We start from the raw sequence: 17124 nt of genomic DNA, 5'->3' as shown, positions 1-17124 counted from the left end.
CTCCCTTATATCTGTTACCAACTCCTCAGTGAAGTCTCGATTATGTGAAAAGCTTTTGTGTGAGTGGATTCATTTGGTAGAATACAAAGTGGCTCTGTGTTTTAAATCTGATTGATGCAGAGCAAAACTAGGAACTGCACATGCAAAACAGAAGCTAGCAAACAAAGGATCACCTTATATCTGGTTAGCCTTTGGGGAGTCCAAGACGAAATTGTTTTAAAAAGGACGCAGATCATAGATGCAACTCGTATTAAATCACTACCTTAGTTTGTGTAGGTAGTGGGGTTCTAGAAATTGTCCATTTCCTCTAGGTTTTCAAATTTGCTGGAGTATAGTTTTTCATAGTACTCAGTTATGATCCTTTCTATTTCAGTTGGATCTATTATAATGTCCCCCATTTCATTTCTTGTTTTAGTTATTTGCATCCTCTCCTGTTTTTCTTTTGTAAGTTTGGCCAATGGTTTGTTGATTTTGTTGATCCTTTCAAAGAACCAACTTTTGGTCTTGTTGATTCTTTTATTTTTCTATTCTTTATTTCATTTATTTCTGCTCTGGTCTTTATTATATTTCCTTCCTTCTGTTGGCTGTGGGCTTCTTTTTCTGTTCTTTCTATTTGTTTGAGTTGTGTACTCAATGTTCTGATTTTGTCTTTCTTCTTTTTTGACGTGTGCATCTATTGCTATAAATTGTCCTATGAGCTCTGCCTTTGCCGTGTCTGAAAGGTTTTGGTATGATGTGTTTTCATTCTTGGAATTTTTTTATTCTATCTTTGATTTCTTCTGTTACCCAGTGGTTTTCAAGCAGAGTGCTATTCAGTTTCCATGTAGTTGATTTTTTTTCCATGCTCTTCCTCTTATTAATTTCCACTTTACTAGCAGTGTGATCAAAGAAGATACTTTGTATCATCTCAGAGTTTTGGATTTTGTTGAGTGTTACTTTGTGGCCTAAGATGGAGAATGTTCCATGTGTGTTGGAAAAGAATGTGTACTTTGCAGCTCTTGGATGGAGTGCTCTATATATGTCTATGAGGTCAGGTTGGTTGATTGTGGCCTTTAGATCTTCTGTATCTCTGCTGAGTTTCTTTCTAGGTGGTATGCCCTTTACTGAGAGTGGTGTGTTAAAGTCACCTACTATTATCGTGTAACTTTTAGTTTCTCTTTTCAGTGCTGTTAGAGTTTATGTATTTTGGAGCCCTGTCATTGGGTGTGTAGATATTTATTATGGTTATGTCCTCATGAAGGATTGACCGTTTCATCATTATATAATGTCCTTCCTTGTCTTTTACGGTGGATTTTGTTTTAAAGGCTATTTTATCTGATATTTTATTGCCACTTATGCTCTTTGGTTGCTGTTTGCTTGATATATTTTTTCCCATCCTTTGATTCATAATAAATTTATGTCTTTGTTTCTAAGGTGTGTCTGTTGTAGACAGCATATTGATGGGTCCTGTTTTTTTTATCCATTCTGTCACTCTCTCTTTGTGGGTGCATTTAAGCCATTTATGTTCAGTGTGATTATTGATAGCTGTGAGTTTATTGCTGTCATTTTGTAGTGCTTTTATTTGTGGTGTTGATATTTTCTTTGTTCCTCTTACTCTTCTGTGCTGAATTCCTTTTGTTTGTGTATTTTTTGTTTCTTTCGTTTTTGGAGATTTTATGTTTACTGACACTTTATGTTTTTCTTTATTTTGATAAGTAGGTTTGTTAATCTTCTTTATGGATACCTTGAATTTTACCCCATCTTCCTAAGTTTAAACCGGACTTTTATTACTTGATAATGCCTTGACTTCCTCTCTATTAGAAAGTTCTATATCTACACTGTTTATTCCCTCTTTTATTGTTCTGAAATTGCTGTCATCTACAGATTGACATCTCTGGTTCCCGGTTGTAAGTTTTGTGGTTTTATTTTATCCTTGAGAGCTCATTATGTATGTTTGTATCTGGCTGATGCTCTCTTATGTGCTAGGTTCAGGTTGTTGTCTGATGTTGGTTCTCTAACCAAAGGATTCTCTTTAATAATTCTTGTAAGTTTGGTTTGGTTTTTATGTATTCCCTTAATTTCTGTTTATCTGGAAATGTCCTAATTTCACCATCGTATTTGAGCGAAAATTTTGCAGGATATATTACTCTTAGTTGGCAGTTTTTCTCTTTCAAGATTTTGTATATGTTATCCCATTGCCTTCTTGCCTGCATAGTTTCTGTCAAGTTTAAAGCCTAGTCTTGTTCTCCCTTCGTATGTGGCTTTTCATTTTTCTTGAGCTGCTCACAGGATTCTTTCTTTGTCTTTGGTTTTAGCGAGTGTGATTTGACATGTCTTGGTGTTTTTCCTTTGGGGTCTATCCTATATGGGGTTTGTTGAACTTCTTGGATGTTTGGCTTTTCATCTTTCAAGATATTAGGGAAGTTTTCTATCAGTAAATCTTCAATGATACTGTGTTTTCAATTTTCTCCCCCCATTCTGGTACTCCAATCACACCCAGATTTTTGCTTTTGATTGTATCCCTCATTGTTGTCAGGGTTTCTTCATTTTTCTTTGTTCTTTTCTCTCATTTTTCCTTAAACAAAGTGGTATATAAGGATTTGTCTTCAATTTCGCTGATCCTGTCTCCCATTGTTTCAGATTTGCTCCTAACACCTTCTATTGCACTGCCCATTTCTGAAATCTTGTTGTTTATCCTTTAGATTTCTAATTCAAGTTTTTGTATGATTTTTGGCTGTTAATTTATCTTGACATTTTGTTCCTGTATTATTTTCCTGATTTCTTCCATTGTGTTGTCTGTCTTCTCCATGATTTTGTCTATTTTTTCCTTATTTTTTAAGCATTTTCATTCATCCATTGGAGAACCCTGAATGTTAGAGTTCTTAATTCTCTATAAGGTAGTTCCAGTGCCTCTTCTTGTAGCAGAAGGTCACCTGGTGTTGTACTTTGGTTGCCTTCTGGAGCCCTCCTCCCCTGCTTGTTTTTTTATTTTTAATTTTTTTTGTACTTTATTTTTCTTAATTGAACTTTAGATGAAGGTTTACAGAACCAGCTTCTCATTAAACAGTTAGTACATATATTCTTTTATGGCATTGATTAACAACTCCATGACATGTCAGTACTCTTCCTTCTCGAACCTGGGTTCCCTATTACCAGGTTTCCTGTCCCCTCTGCCTTCCAGTCCTTGCTCCTGGGCTGGTGTGCCCCTTTAGTATTGTTTTGTCCTATGGGCCTGTCAAATCTTTGGCTAAAAGGTGAACCTCTGGAGTGACAACATACTGGGTTAAAAGGGTGTCTGAGGGCCAAGTTCTTGAGGATTCTCCACTTTGTCAGGCCAGTAAGTCTGGTCTTTTTTTTTTTTTTTTTGAACTAGAATTTTGTTCTACATTTTTCTCCAGCGCTGTTTGGGACCGTCTATTGTGATCCCTGTCAGAGCAGTCAGTGGTGGTAGCCGGGCACCATCTAGTTGTACTGGACTGAGTCTGGTGGAGGCCATAGTAGATGTGTTCCATTAGTCATTTGGACTAATATTTCCCTTGTGTCTTTAGTTTTCTTCATTTTCCCTTGCTCCTGAAGACCAGTGGAATATCTTAGATGGCTCCTCACAGGCTTTTAAGACCCCAGATGCTATTCACCAAAGTAGAATATAAAACATTTTCTTTATAAACTATGTCATGCCAGTTGAGCTAGATGTTCCCTGAGACCATGGTTACCAGAGCCCTCAGCCCAGTAATTCGTTTCCTCAGGGAGTTTGGATTTATCCATGGAGCTTCCATGACCTTTCCGTTATCAAGTTGTGCTGGCTTCCCCAGTATTGTGTACTGTCTTACCCTTCACCAAATTTAGAACATTATATCTATAGTCTATTTAGTGTTTTTCCACCCCAACCTCTCCCTCCCTCATAACCATCAAAGATTGTTTCTTTTTGTGTGTAAACTTTTTCATGAGTTTTTATAGTAGTGGTCTCATACAATATTTGTCCTTTTGTGACTCACTTATTTCACTCAGCATAATGCCCTCCAGATTCATCCATGTGAGATGCTTTGCAGATTCATCGTTCTTTTTCTTTGCATAGTATTCCATTGTGTGTATGTACCATAGTTTGTTTATCCATTCGTCTGTTGATGAGCATCTAGGCTGTTTCCATCTTTTTGCTATTGTGAACAGTGCTGCAATGAACACGGGTGTGCATATGTCTATTCATGTGATGGCTCTTATTTCTCTAGGATATATTCCTAGGGGTGGGATTGCCAGATCATATGGTATTTCTATTTCTAGCTTTCTGAGGAAGTGCCATATGATTTTCCAAAATGATTGTACCATTTTACATTCCCACCAGCAGTGCATAAGAGTTCCAATATTCCTGCAGACTCTCCAACATTTGTTATTTTCTGTTTTTTTGATTCATGCCAGTAATGCTGGGTGAGATGGTATCTCATTGTGACTTTGATTTGCATTTCTCTAATGGCTAGTGATCGCGATCATTTCCTCATGTATCTGTTAGCCGCTTGAATGTCTTCTTTGGTGAAGTATCTGTTCATTTCCTTTGCCCATTTATTAATTGGATTATTTGTCTTTTTGTGGTAGAGGTGTTGGATTTTCCTGTAGATTTCAGAGATTAGACCTTTGTCAGATTTGTAGCAGTGAAAAATTTTTTCCTAGTCTGTAGGTTCTCTTTTTAGCCTTTTGTTAAATTCTTTTGACGAGCATAAGTTTTTAATTTTTAGAAGATCCCAGTTATCTAGCTTATCTTCTGGAGTTTGTATGTTGTTAGTTACGGTTTATATCCTGTTAATGCCGTGTATTAGGGTCTCTAGCACTGATCTTATTTTTTCTTCTATGATTTTTATAGTTTTTGGTTTTAGATTTAGGTCTTTGATCCATTTTGAATTAGTTTTTGTGTATGGTGCGAGGTATCGGTCCTGCTACATTTTTTTGCAGATGGACATCCAATTTTGCCAGCACCAATTGTTAAAAAGACTGTCTTTTCCCCCATTTGATGGACTTTGGGACCTTGTTGAAGGTCAGGTGACTGTAGGTGGATGGATTTACATCTGGCTTCTCAATTCTGTTCCATTGGTCAATGTATCTGTCGTTGTACCAGTACCAGGCTGTTTGACTACCAGAGCTGTATAGCAGGTTCTGAGGTCAGGTAGTGTTTGTCCCCCTACTTTATTTTTCTTCAATAATGCTTTACTTATCCGAGGCCTCTTCCCTTTCCATATAAAGATAATGATTATTTTTTCCATCTCTTTAAAGAATGTTGTTGGTATTTGAATCAGGATTGCATCGTATTTTTAGATTGCTTTGGGTAGAATTGGCATTTTCACAATGCTGAGTCTACCTATCCATGAGCATGTATGTCTGTCCATTCATGTAGATCTCTTGGTTTCTTGCAGTAGTGTTTCATAGTTTTCTTCATATAGGTCTTTTACATCCCCGGTTAGATTTATTCCTAAGTATTTTATTATTTTAGGGGCTATTATAAATGGTATTGTCTTCCTGATTTCTTTTTCATCATTCTCTTTGTGGGTGTTTAGTGATCCAACTGATTTTTGTATGTTTATCTTGTATCATGCTACACTGCTGAATCTATTAGTTCCAGTAGTTTTCTTGTGCAGTCTTTTGGATTTTCTATATACAGTATCATATCAACTGCAAATAGGAACAGTTTTACTTCTTCATTACCAATTTGGATGCCCTTTATTTCTTTTTCTTGTGTTACTGCTCTAGCTAGGACTTCCAACACAATGTTCAATAGGAGTTAGATGAAGGACATCCTTGTCATATTCCTGTTCTGAAGGGGAATATTTTCAGCTTCTCTCCATTTAGAATGATGTTTGCTATTGGTTTTGCATAGATGCCCTTGATTATGTTGAGAAATTTCCCTTCTATACCTATTTTGTTAAGATTTTTTATCAGGAATGGGTGTTGGACTTTGTCAAATGTCTTTTCTGTGTCAATTGAGATGATGATGTGATTCTCTTATTTTATTTATGTGCTGTATTACATTGATTGATTTTCTAATGTTGAACCATCCTTGCATACCTTGTATGAATCCTACTTGGTTGTGGTGTATTATTTTTTTGATATGATGCTGAATTCTACTGGCTAGAATTTTGTTGAGAATTTTTGCATCTATATTCATGAGAGATATTGGTCTGTAATTTTCTTTTTTTGTGGTTTCTTTGCTTAGTTTTGGTATCAGGGCTATGCTAGTTCATAGAATGAATTTGAAAGTATCCCTTCCTTTTTTATGTTCGGAAATAATTTGAGTAGTACTGGTGCAAGCTCTTCTCTGAATGTTTGGTAGAATTCTCCAGTGGAGTCATCTGGACCAGGCCTTTTTTTTGTTGGGAATTTTTTTTTTTTATTATCTTTTCAATCTCTTCTCTTGTTATGTGTCTGTTCAGATTTTCAACATCAATTTGTGATAGTTTGGATAGGTAATGTGTTTCTAGAAACTTGTCCATTTCCTCTAGATTTTCAAGTGTATTGGAGTATAGTTCTTCATAATACTCTGTCATGAGCCTTTTTATTTCAGTTGGGTCTGCTGTGATGTTCCCCACTTCGTTTCTTATTTGGGTTATTTATGTCCTCTCCTGTTTTTCTTTTGCCAGTTTGGCTAGTGATTTGTCGATTTTGTTGATCCTTTCAGATGACCAACTTTTGGTTTTGCCGATTCTTTCTACAGTTTTTCTATTCTCTATTTTATTTATTTCTGCTCTGATCTTTATTATTTCCTTTCTTCTGGTGGCTGGAGGTTTCTTTTCCTGTTCTCTATTTGTTTGAGTTGTATAGCTAATGTTTTGATTTTGTCCCTTTCTTCTTTTTTGATGTGTGCATCTATTGCTATAAACTGACCTTTGATCGCTGCCTCCGCTGTATCCCAAATGTTTTGGTATGATATGTTTTCATTCTCATTTGATTCTAGGAATTTTTTGATTCCATCTTTGATTTTTCTATTACCCAGTGGTTTTTAAGCAGGGTGTAATTTAGCTTCCATGTAATTGAATTTTTTTCCTTCTTCTTCTTGTTAATTTCTACTTTGATGGTGTTGTGATCAAAGAAGGTACTTTGTATTATCTCAATGTTTTGGATTTTGTTGAGGGTTTCTTTGTGGCCTAAGATGTGGTCTATTCTGAAGAACAATCCACGTCCATTGGAAAAGGATGTGTACTCTGCAGCCATTGGGTGGAGTGTTCTATATGTGTGTATGAGTTCAAGGGGGCTGTGGCCTTTCGATCTTCTGTATGTTTGTAGAGTTTCTTTCTAGGTGATTTGTCCTTTACCGAGAGAGGTGTGTTTAAGTCTCCTACTATTATAGTGGAACTGTCAGGTTCCCTTTTCAGTGCTGTTAAAGTTTGTTTTATGTATTTTGGAGCCCTGTCATTTGGTGTGCAGATATTTATTATGGTTATGTCTTCAAGCTGGGTTATCCCTTTAATCAAAATATAGTGCCCTTCTCTTTCTTTTATGGTGCATTTTGTTTTAAAATCTATTTTATCTGAGATTAGTACTGCCACTCCTGCTCTTTTTTGGTGGCTGTTTGCTTGATATATTTTTTTTTCCATCTTTTGATTTTTAATAAATTTACTTCTTTGTTTCTAAGGTATGCCTGTCGTAGACAACATATTGATGGATCCTGTTTTTTTTAATCCATTCTCTTACTCTCTGTCTCTTTATGGGTGCATTTAGGCCATTTACATTCAGTGTAATTCTTGATAGGTGTGAGTTGATTGTAGTCATTTTGTATTGCTTTTTTTGTGGTGCTGATGATTTCTTTGTTCCTCTCACTCTCCTGTGCTGAATTCCTTTTGTTTGTGGAATTTTTTTCCATTTCTTTTGTTTTTGTAGATTTTGTTTTACTGAAACTTTATGTTTTTCTTCTTTATTTTGATGAGTAGGTTTGTTAACTTTTTTTGTGGTTACTTTGAAATTTACCCTTATCTACCTAAGTTTCAATCAGTTTATTATTACTTGGTATCGCCTTGACTTCCTCTTCATTAGAAAGTTCTATACCTACACCATTTATTCCCTGTTTTATTCTTCTGATGTTGTTGTCATCTGCAGATTAATGTCTCTTGTTCCCTGTTGTAAATCTTTTGGTTTTGTCCTTGAGATTTCATTTCCTAGGTTGGTATCTGGCTGATGCAATCTTGTGTCTTAGATTCAGGCTGTCATCTGATGTTGTTGGTTCTCAAACCAAAGGACTTCCATTAATAATTCTTGTATGTTTGGTTTCATTTTTACATATTCCTTTAATTTCTGTTTATCTTTAAGTGTCCTCATTTCACCATCATATTTGTATGAGAGTTTTGTAGGATATATTATTCTTTGTTGGCAGTTTTTTTCTTTCAAGATTTTGTATACGTCATCCCATTTCCTTCTTGCCTTCATGGTTTCTGCCGAATAATCAGAGCTTGGTCTTATTGTTTCCCTTCTGTATGTGACATTGTTTTTCTTGAGGTGCTCTCAGAAGTCTTTCTTTGTCTTTGGTTTTAGCAAGTGTAATTATGATATGCCTTGGGGATTTTCTTTTGGGGTCTATCCTATATGAGGTTCATTGACCTTCTTGGATGGTCAGCTTTTCATCTTTCATGATATTAGGGAAGTTTTTTTTTGTCAGCAATTCTTCAATGATCCTCTCTCTGTTTTCTGTTTTCTCCTCCTGTTCTGGAACTCTGCTCACTCACAGATTTTTGCTTTTGATTGTATCCCACATGATTCTCAGGGTTTCTTCATTTTTCTTTGTTCTCTTTTCTGATTTTTCCTCAAAGTTGTATCAGAGTGTTTGTCTTCAATTTCATTAATCCTGTCTTCCATTGTTTCAAACTTGTTCCTCGGCCCGTCAATGATGCTGTTTATTTCTGAAATCTTGTTATTTATCTTTTGGATTTCTAATTGTTGTTCTTGTGTGATTTCTAGTTGTGAATTTATTTTAGCACTTTGTTCCTGTATTATTTTCCTGAATTCTTCAATTTTTTTCTTGTTTTGCATGGATTTGTCTTTTCCATGAATTTGCGTATTTTTTCCCTCGTTTTGGTCTGCTTTTTGCTTCAACTCTTTGATATCTCCGAAAATTAGAGATTTGAATTCCTTATCAAGTAATTCTAGTGCCTTTTCTTCTACCGGAAAGTCATCGGATGTTTTATTTTGGACGACTATGGGAACCATGCTGTCCTGTTTTTTTATATGTTTTGATATTGTGTGCTGTTTTGGGACATTCAGTAGTTATTTTCTTCATTTATTGATTGTAGATTTCTTTGTTTCATCCTGCTTTTTTTGTTTTATTTGGTTATGGCTGAGCAGGCATGTTTGCTCTTTTGGGGACACAATATTTTTCATCTCCTTGTCTAATTGCAGGACCAGTCACTCAGCTGTGTTGCAGCAGGGCAGGTCCAACCGAAGGGGAGGGGCTGGGATGAGTTCTTTGTGGCACATACTTGGGCCGACAAGACGAGCTGGTGGTCAGTGCAGAGCAGGTTCCAGTAGGTCGTGCCTGTGCTCTTGGGCGTGCAATGTTCAGCAGATGGGCAAAAGGGAGGAGAAGGGAAGTTGTGATGTATGGAGCTAGGTTCGATATGAAAAAGAAGAGAGAGAGGAGAGAGAATCAAGAGCAAAAAACAAGTGCTGAGCGAGCTTGCCATTGGAGTGGAGAGACAAGAAACTGAGAAATGGAGAAAAACAAAAAGAAAAAAATGCCCCCAGGTATCCCACCAGTGTGGCTACACAGACCAAGGAAGCAGCTCCCAATCTGTGCAGTATAGCCTGGCTATAAGGGATAGAGATGATACACAGCCCCAGTTATTCAGGAGACGGTAAAAGAAGGTAAGTAGAAAGAGATGAGAAACCGAGAAATTAAGAAAATAAAAAGGAAAAAAGAAAGCAAACAAAACAAAAGAAAAAAAACCCAGGGATCCCACAAGCATAACCAGGAGAACTGGGCCAGCAGACCAGGGAAGCAGTTCCCCACCTGAGCAGCGCTTCACATCTACTCAAAAAGAAGCAAAGATAGCACACAGAGTCAGGTGTTCTAGAGAAAGGAGGGGGCAGAGGTGAGAGGCAGGGAAGAAACCAAAGAAGGCCAAAAAAAGCAATACCAGGAACAAAGAAATGCCACTGAAGAAGCCGGCCGGTGTGGCTGGGGCGAATCCACGTGGCATGGAATGGGCACCTCCTGTGCCATGGTCACGGCCCACTGGGAAATGGTGGATCAGCCCACTGGGAAGCTGGGAATCTGCCCACCAGGAAGCAGCAAATCAGCCCACCAGGAAGCAGCAAATTGGCCTTCCAGGAAGCCAGGCATCGAGCCACTGGGAAGCCGCAGATCGGCCAGCTGGGACGTGCTGAAAGTCGAGCATGGGGAGGCAGGTTGCAGGGGAGAAAGTGTGTCTCATGGTTACTGGGTGCTCTGTCTCCTGCTGGGAGCTCTGTGAATCTGTTTTCCTGTCCCCCCATCTGCCGATCTCCAACAGGAGTCCTAGATTGTGGATCCATGCTGTGTTAGCTGATAGAGGACCTCCACTCGTACCTCTCCTGGCTGTCAGTTTCTTATTCCATTCGGTGCTTGGTTGAGTTATCTCTTCATTTGACGCTTAGGGTTCCAGGATTGTTGTTTGTGTCTATTTTACTTTGTTTTTTTAGGTCTTTGCTGTGGAGAGATGGCATGGTGCTTCTCTCTATAGTGCCATGTTGGCTCTGCCTCCTCTCCTGTTTTTTTTTTTAAATATGTTTTGATATTGTCTGCTGCCTCGGGACATTCAGGAGTTATTTTCTTTGTTTATTGATTGTAGATTTGATTGTTTCATCCTGCTTTTTTGTTTTATTTGGTTATGTTTGTGCAGGCAGGCTGGGAATGTTTTGTTGCTTGTTAGCCTGTGGGCACGATACTTCTCACCACCTTGTCCAAGTGGGCAGAGCAAGTGAGTCAGCTATGGTGCAGCAGGGCAGGGCCAGTGGAGGTGGAGGCACAAGGATGGGTAGTTTGCTGCATGAACTGGGGACAATGGGGCAGGACTGGGGGGCAGTGCTGGGCAGGGTCCAGAGGACCATGTAGGTACTGCCCAGGGGCTCTGCACAGGTACACAGTACAGATAGGCAGGAGGGAAAGAATAGGAAATGATACGCAGAGTTAAGTGGGTGGGTGAAAGAAGAGAGAGAAACAAATGCAAAAAAAGCTTAAGAAAGGCAAAAAGTTAAGTAAAAAAAATAAAACGGTGGTGCAGTAGGATTTGGAGGGGAGAGGCAGGGCAGACCCAGTGAGGCTGTGTGCTGGTGGTGGCTCTCTAGCCGAGCCGTGTGGCTTGGCCTGTCGAGAAGTGGCACAGTTGGCACACGAGACTAGGTGGGTGGGAGAAAAGAAAGAGGGGAAAGAGAGAGAAGAAACCAACAAGCAAACAAATAAAAATAATAATAAACAACAACAAAAAAATATGGTGTGGAGGCACTGGCTGTTGGGGGCAGGGCACAATTCGAATGTCAGCAAGCTGATGTCTCTCTCACAGGGTGGCATGGCACAGTCCATGAGAAAGAGGCAGAGGCACTATAAGGCTCAGGTTGGAGGAAGAAGGAAAAGGAGAAGGGAAAATATAAAGAAAACTAAAAAATATGGCACTGAGGAAGCTGGCCTTTTGAAGGAGAACTGACCTGAGGAGGCCATGTACCAGAGGCTTTCTAGCTGAGCTGTCCAGCACAGCTCACCAAGAAGTTGGGGGTGGCACATGGGTCTGGGTGGATGGGAGAAAGGAAAGGAAGGAAGGTAGAGAGAGAAGAAATAATAACAAAAAAAAAAAAAACAAACAATAAATAAAATGACACTGAGGAAGCCAGTTGTTGACGGTGATGCAGACCTGGGGAGGCTGTGTGCAGTGACTCTCCAACTGAACTGTGCAGCATAGACCCTCCAGAAGGGGAGGGGGCAGTGCACATCGCTGAGTGGATGGGAGAAAGGAAAAGAAGGAAAGGAGAGATAGAGAAGACACAGAAAAGAAAAAGAAACACAAAAAAAAAGAAAGCAAACAAACCAAAAAAATCACAGCCTGTCCAGAAGGCAAGGAAATGGCACACAGGGCTATCTGGGCAGGAGACAGGAAAGGCAGGAAGGAAAAAAGAGAAAAGTAACAAAAAAAGCAATAAAGAAAGAAAGAAACAAAAAGCAAAGCAAACAAACCAAAAAACCACAGCCTGTAAAGAAGGGGAGAGGATGGCACGTGGGGCTAGCTGGGTGGGAGAAAGTAAAGGAAGGGAGGGAGAAAGAGAAGCAACAAAAAAAAGCCAAAAAAAATTCACAAAAAACAAACAAAAAATGACACTGAAGAGGCCAGCCAGTGAGCGTGAGACAGATCCCCTCGGCAGTGAGCTAGTGTCTTTCTGGTCAAGCAACCATGGCCCACTGGCAAGCAGCAGAGGATGCCTAGAGGGAAGAAGGATGGGGGGTGGGAAGGAAAGTATCCCTGGTTACCAGGTGTTCTGTCTCCTGCTGGGAGCTCCATGAAGTTGCCATCCCATACTCTCTGTCTGAAGTACTTGGTGGCTGAGGTCCAAGATGGCGAATCTGGGTGGCAGTGAGCTGGTGTCTCTCCGGCTGAGGGACCGCAGCTCGTTGGCAAGCAGTGGAGCCCTCCTACAGAGAAGAAGAATGTGGGGTGGGAAAACATGTATCCCTGGTTACCAGGTGCTCTGTCTCTTATTGGGAGCTCTGTGAAGTTGCCTTCCTGTACTCCCTGTCTGAGTTCTTTCGTGACTGTAACACAAGATGGCATATCTGGCCACTTTACCTGGTAGGGGACCTCCACTCCGTAGCTCTCCTTGTTCTCTGTTCTCTCAGTTTCTTATCATATTTGGTGCTTGATCGAGTTCTTTATTCCTTCATTTAGTACTTAGCGTTCTAGGATTGGAACCAACATTTAGGTTGTTTACAGTTTGGGGCTTACATCATTCAGGGCTCTTCATAGTAGCCAGACCAATAGGATATATATGTATAGAGATTTAAGAAATTGGCTCACATGATTGTGGGGTCAGGCAAGTCTGAAATCTGTAGGGAAGGCTGGCAGGCTGGAAACTCAGCAGGGGTTGATGCTGCAGTCTTAAGGCAGAATTTCTTGTTCCCTGGAAACCTGTATTTTTGTCCTTAAGGCCTTCCAACTGGTTGGAAGAGGCCCACCTACATTATCTAGAGTTATATCCTGTACTTAAAGTCAACTGATTATAGATGGTAAGCACATCTACAAAATACCTTCACCTAGATGAGTGTTTGATTGAATAACTGGGCACCATAGCCCAGCCAAGTTGACACGTAAAGCTACCTATCGCAAGGCTATTGTGAATAGAGCTGCTATGAATATTCACATACAGTTTCTGTATGGAAAAAGATTTTCATTTTTCTTGGGTAAGAGTCATTCCATACCCAAGAATGGAATGTCTGGGTCATATCATAAGTAAATGTTTAACTTTTTACACATCTACAAAAAAAATTATTGCTTTGGCTTTGTAAGTAAATTTGGGGAGAATTGCTCTATTAACAATATTGAGTATTTCAATTCACATAGTTTGTCCCTCACTTTGAACTGTGGAGACTTGGTTTTCTGCATTTGCAGGGTGAATCTTTGGAAAGCCTGAGCTTTTTACCAGGCCCCTGTACTTTACTGGGAAGCAAACTACAAACTCTGTCTCCATTGCAATGGACAACAGATGAAATCCCTATTTAGTTATTTCAGACTTCCAGCTGTTGTTTGCTGTCGTGATCCTTGGAGCTCCCCTGGGCACACATAGATCAGGGATTAGTAAAGGATTCGATACTGGCTTATACCAAGATTTTGGGCCTCTTCCTTCTGAGGCTCTGTTCTTTTTGGGGTATTCCTGCTTAATTTCCAGCCTTGAACTGATAGCCTTGAACTCCATCATCTGATAACTCCAAGCCATAAGTCTGAAGTTTCATGCTTAAGTTCAAGCTGCCACGTACAGTATAGCCTGAGGTGTGTCCAAGGGGAAGAGCCGTGAAAGTGTGGCCCTCACCCAGCGTGGTTCCTTTCTTTTAAGGGTCCCATCCCCTCCAGTTTCTGCCAGTTTGGGGCCATTCTCTAATGCTCTCAAATAATTGTCTTTTTTTTTTTCCCCAGAATTTAATATTGTTATCTGTGAGAAAGTCCCACATAAGCCAGCCTGCAGTTACAGCAAGTGGAACTTCCTTGATATATCTGTGTAATTTTATCTTCTTAAAAATATTTTTTTTATTGTACTTTAGATGAAGGTTTACAGAACAAATAGTTTCTCATTAAACAGTCAGTACACATATCGTTTTATGACATTGGTTAACAACCCCACGATGTCAACACTCTTCCTTCTCAACCTTAGAGGACATTTTTTTTGGTGAAAATATACATAGCCAAAGTTACACCATTTCAAAAGTTCATACCTGTACAATTTAATGACATTGATTACATTCTTCCAGTTGTGCTGCTATTCTCACTCTCCTTTTCCAAATTATTCCATCACCGTTATCTTCAACTCACTGCCCCCTAGGCTTCACATCAAATCTTTTGAGTTGCTGTTGTCAATTTGATCTCACATAGATAATTCTTTTTTTCTTTTGGTACCTTAGATGAAGGTTTGCAGAACAAATAGTTTCTCACTAAAGAGTTAGTACACATATTGCCCTATGACAATGCTTAGCAACCCTATGACATGTCAACACTGTCCCTTCTCAACCTTGGGTTCCTTATTACCAGGTTTCCTGTCCCCTCCTGCCTTCTAGTCAGTGTCCCTGGACTGCTGGGCCTCATCAGTCCCATTTTGTTTAATGGAGCTATCCAATCCCTGGCTGAATGGTGAACTTCGGGAGTGACTTCACCACTGAGCTAAAAAAGTGCCCAGGGGCCATACTCTCGGGGTTTCTCCAGTCTGTCAGGCCAGTAAATCTGGTCTTTTTTTGTGAGTTAGAATTTTGTTCTATATCCTTTTCCAGCTCTGTCCAGAACCCTCTATTGTGATCTTGGTCAGAGCAGTCAGTGGTGGTAGCCGGGCACCATCTAGCTGTCCCTCAGTATAGTGGAGGCCTTGGTAGCTGTGATCCATTAGTCCTTTGGACTAGTCTTTTCCTTGTATCTTGTTCTCTTCATTCTCCTTTGCTCCTGAAGGGGTGAGACCAGTGGAGTATCTTAGATGGCTGCTCACAGGCTTTTAAGACCCCAGATGCTACTCACCAAGGTAGAATGTAGAACACTGTATTTATAAACTGTATTATGCCAATTGAGCTAGATGGTCCCCACAGCCCTCCCTAGCAATTCAGTCCCTCAGGGTGTAATTTTACCTTACTGTTTGATTTTTAATTTTCCTACCTGGTCTCAATTCCATTTTCTCTCTTTTGTTGACTCCTTTTGTATCAATAATCTTTTTTTATTTTTTATTATTTCATTATTTCATTTCTGCCCTCAATTAGCATGGGTTGTTTGTGGCACATACTAGGGCCGGCAGGGCAGGCCAGGAATCAGTGCAGGGCAGGTTCTGGTAGGCCATGCCTGTGCTGCTCAAAGGTGTGATGTTCAGTGCACAGTGCAGGTAGGCAGGAAGGAGGAAGGGGATTGTGATGTGTGGAGCTAAGATGAGTATGGGAAAGAGGAGAGAGAAACAGGAACCAAAAACAAAAAACAAACAAAAATAGGAGTGCTAAGGGAGCTTGCCGTTGGAGTGGAGAGATGAGAAACTGAAAAATGGAGAAAAACAAAAAGGAAGAAAGAAAAATGGTAAAATAAAATAAATAAATAAATAAAAATTGGGGGGGGAACCCCCAGTTATCCCACCAGTGCAGCTGGGAAGACTGTGGATGTGGCTCCCAGTACAGTCTGGCTAGAAGAGGTAGAGGTGTCACACAGTGCCAGGTATTCAGGAGACAGGAAGACAAGGTAACTATAGAAAGACAAGAAACTGAGAAATGAAAAAAGACAAAAAGGAAAATAGAGAGAAAAGAAAACAAAAACAAAACAAAAAAAGAAATGTGCCCAGGGATCCCACTGCACGGCTGCACAGAATGGGGAAGTAGCTCCTAAACTGTGCTGCACAGCCAGGCTAGACGGGGCTCCCAAGCCGAGAAAAGAAAAAGAAAACGAACAAAACAAAACAAACAAACAAAAAAAGCCCTAGGGATCCCACCAGCATGGCAGCATGGGCCGGATAGCAGTTACACAGTCGAGTGGCATTTCAAAGCCTTTCAAGAAGAAGCAAAGATGGTACATGCAGCCAGGTATTTGAGAGAAAAGAGGGAGAGGTGGTGAGAAGTGTGAAAAAAAAAAAGAAACAAAAGAAGCAGAAAAAAGCAATGCCAGCAAGAAACAAATGGCACTCAGGGAGCCAGCCAATATGGGTGGGTGGAATCCAGGCCACAAAGGGCTGAAGCTGGTGCCTCTCGGCCAAGAGACTGTGGCCACAGGAAGCAGAAGAGGCCGAATGGGGGTGAAAAAGGGTGGGGGGTAGGAAAGCATATGTCACTGTCTACCCGTTGTTCTGTCTCAAGGGGAGCTCCATGAAGCTCCTTTCCCATACTCCCTGTTTGCCGATCTCTGACAGGAGTCCAGGATGGCTAATCTGTGCTGTTAGTGATAGGGGATCTCTCCACGTATCTCTCTTTAATCTCTGTTCTCTGTCAGTTTCTTATTCCATTAGGTGCTTAGCTGAGTTCTTTATCTCTTCGTTTGATGCTTAGAGTTCCAGGATTGACATTTGTCTCTGACTTAGTTTTTCGGGTCTTTGCTGTGGAGTGATGGCATGGTGTGTCTGTCTATCATGCCATGTTGCCCACATGTCTCTATAGTTTGGCTTTTTCAAGAAGGTATATAGCTGCAATCATATAGTATGTAGCTTTTTAAGACTAGCTTCTTTCACTTAGTAATATACATTTAAGATTCCTCCATGTTCTTTTGTGGCTTGATAACTCCTTTCTTTTTATCGCTGAATAATACTCATTGTATGGATGTACTACAGTTTGTTTAACCATTAACCTATTGAAGGATATCTTTTTTGTTTTTTTGTTTCTTGCTGTAGTTTAAGTAAAAGTTTACATTTCAAGTTAGTCTCTCATACAAAAATTTATACATACATTGTTATGTGACCCTAATTGCTCTCCCTATACTGTGACAGCACACTCCTCCT

The 17124-nt window shown here is 39.8% G+C and overlaps 1 protein-coding gene across 1 annotated transcript in view; it reads left to right on the top strand.

Moving 5' to 3' along the window:
* NXPE4 (neurexophilin and PC-esterase domain family member 4) overlaps positions 1-17124 on the top strand; it is a 97077-nt gene that overhangs the window by 352 nt on the left and 79601 nt on the right. The gene's annotated exons all lie outside the window — the stretch shown is intronic.

The sequence above is a fragment of the Trichechus manatus genome, unplaced genomic scaffold, assembly GCF_000243295.1.
Source record: "Trichechus manatus latirostris isolate Lorelei unplaced genomic scaffold, TriManLat1.0 scaffold00094, whole genome shotgun sequence".
Lineage (NCBI taxonomy): Eukaryota > Metazoa > Chordata > Mammalia > Sirenia > Trichechidae > Trichechus > Trichechus manatus.
This window is presented reverse-complemented; position numbering and strand designations above follow the sequence as displayed.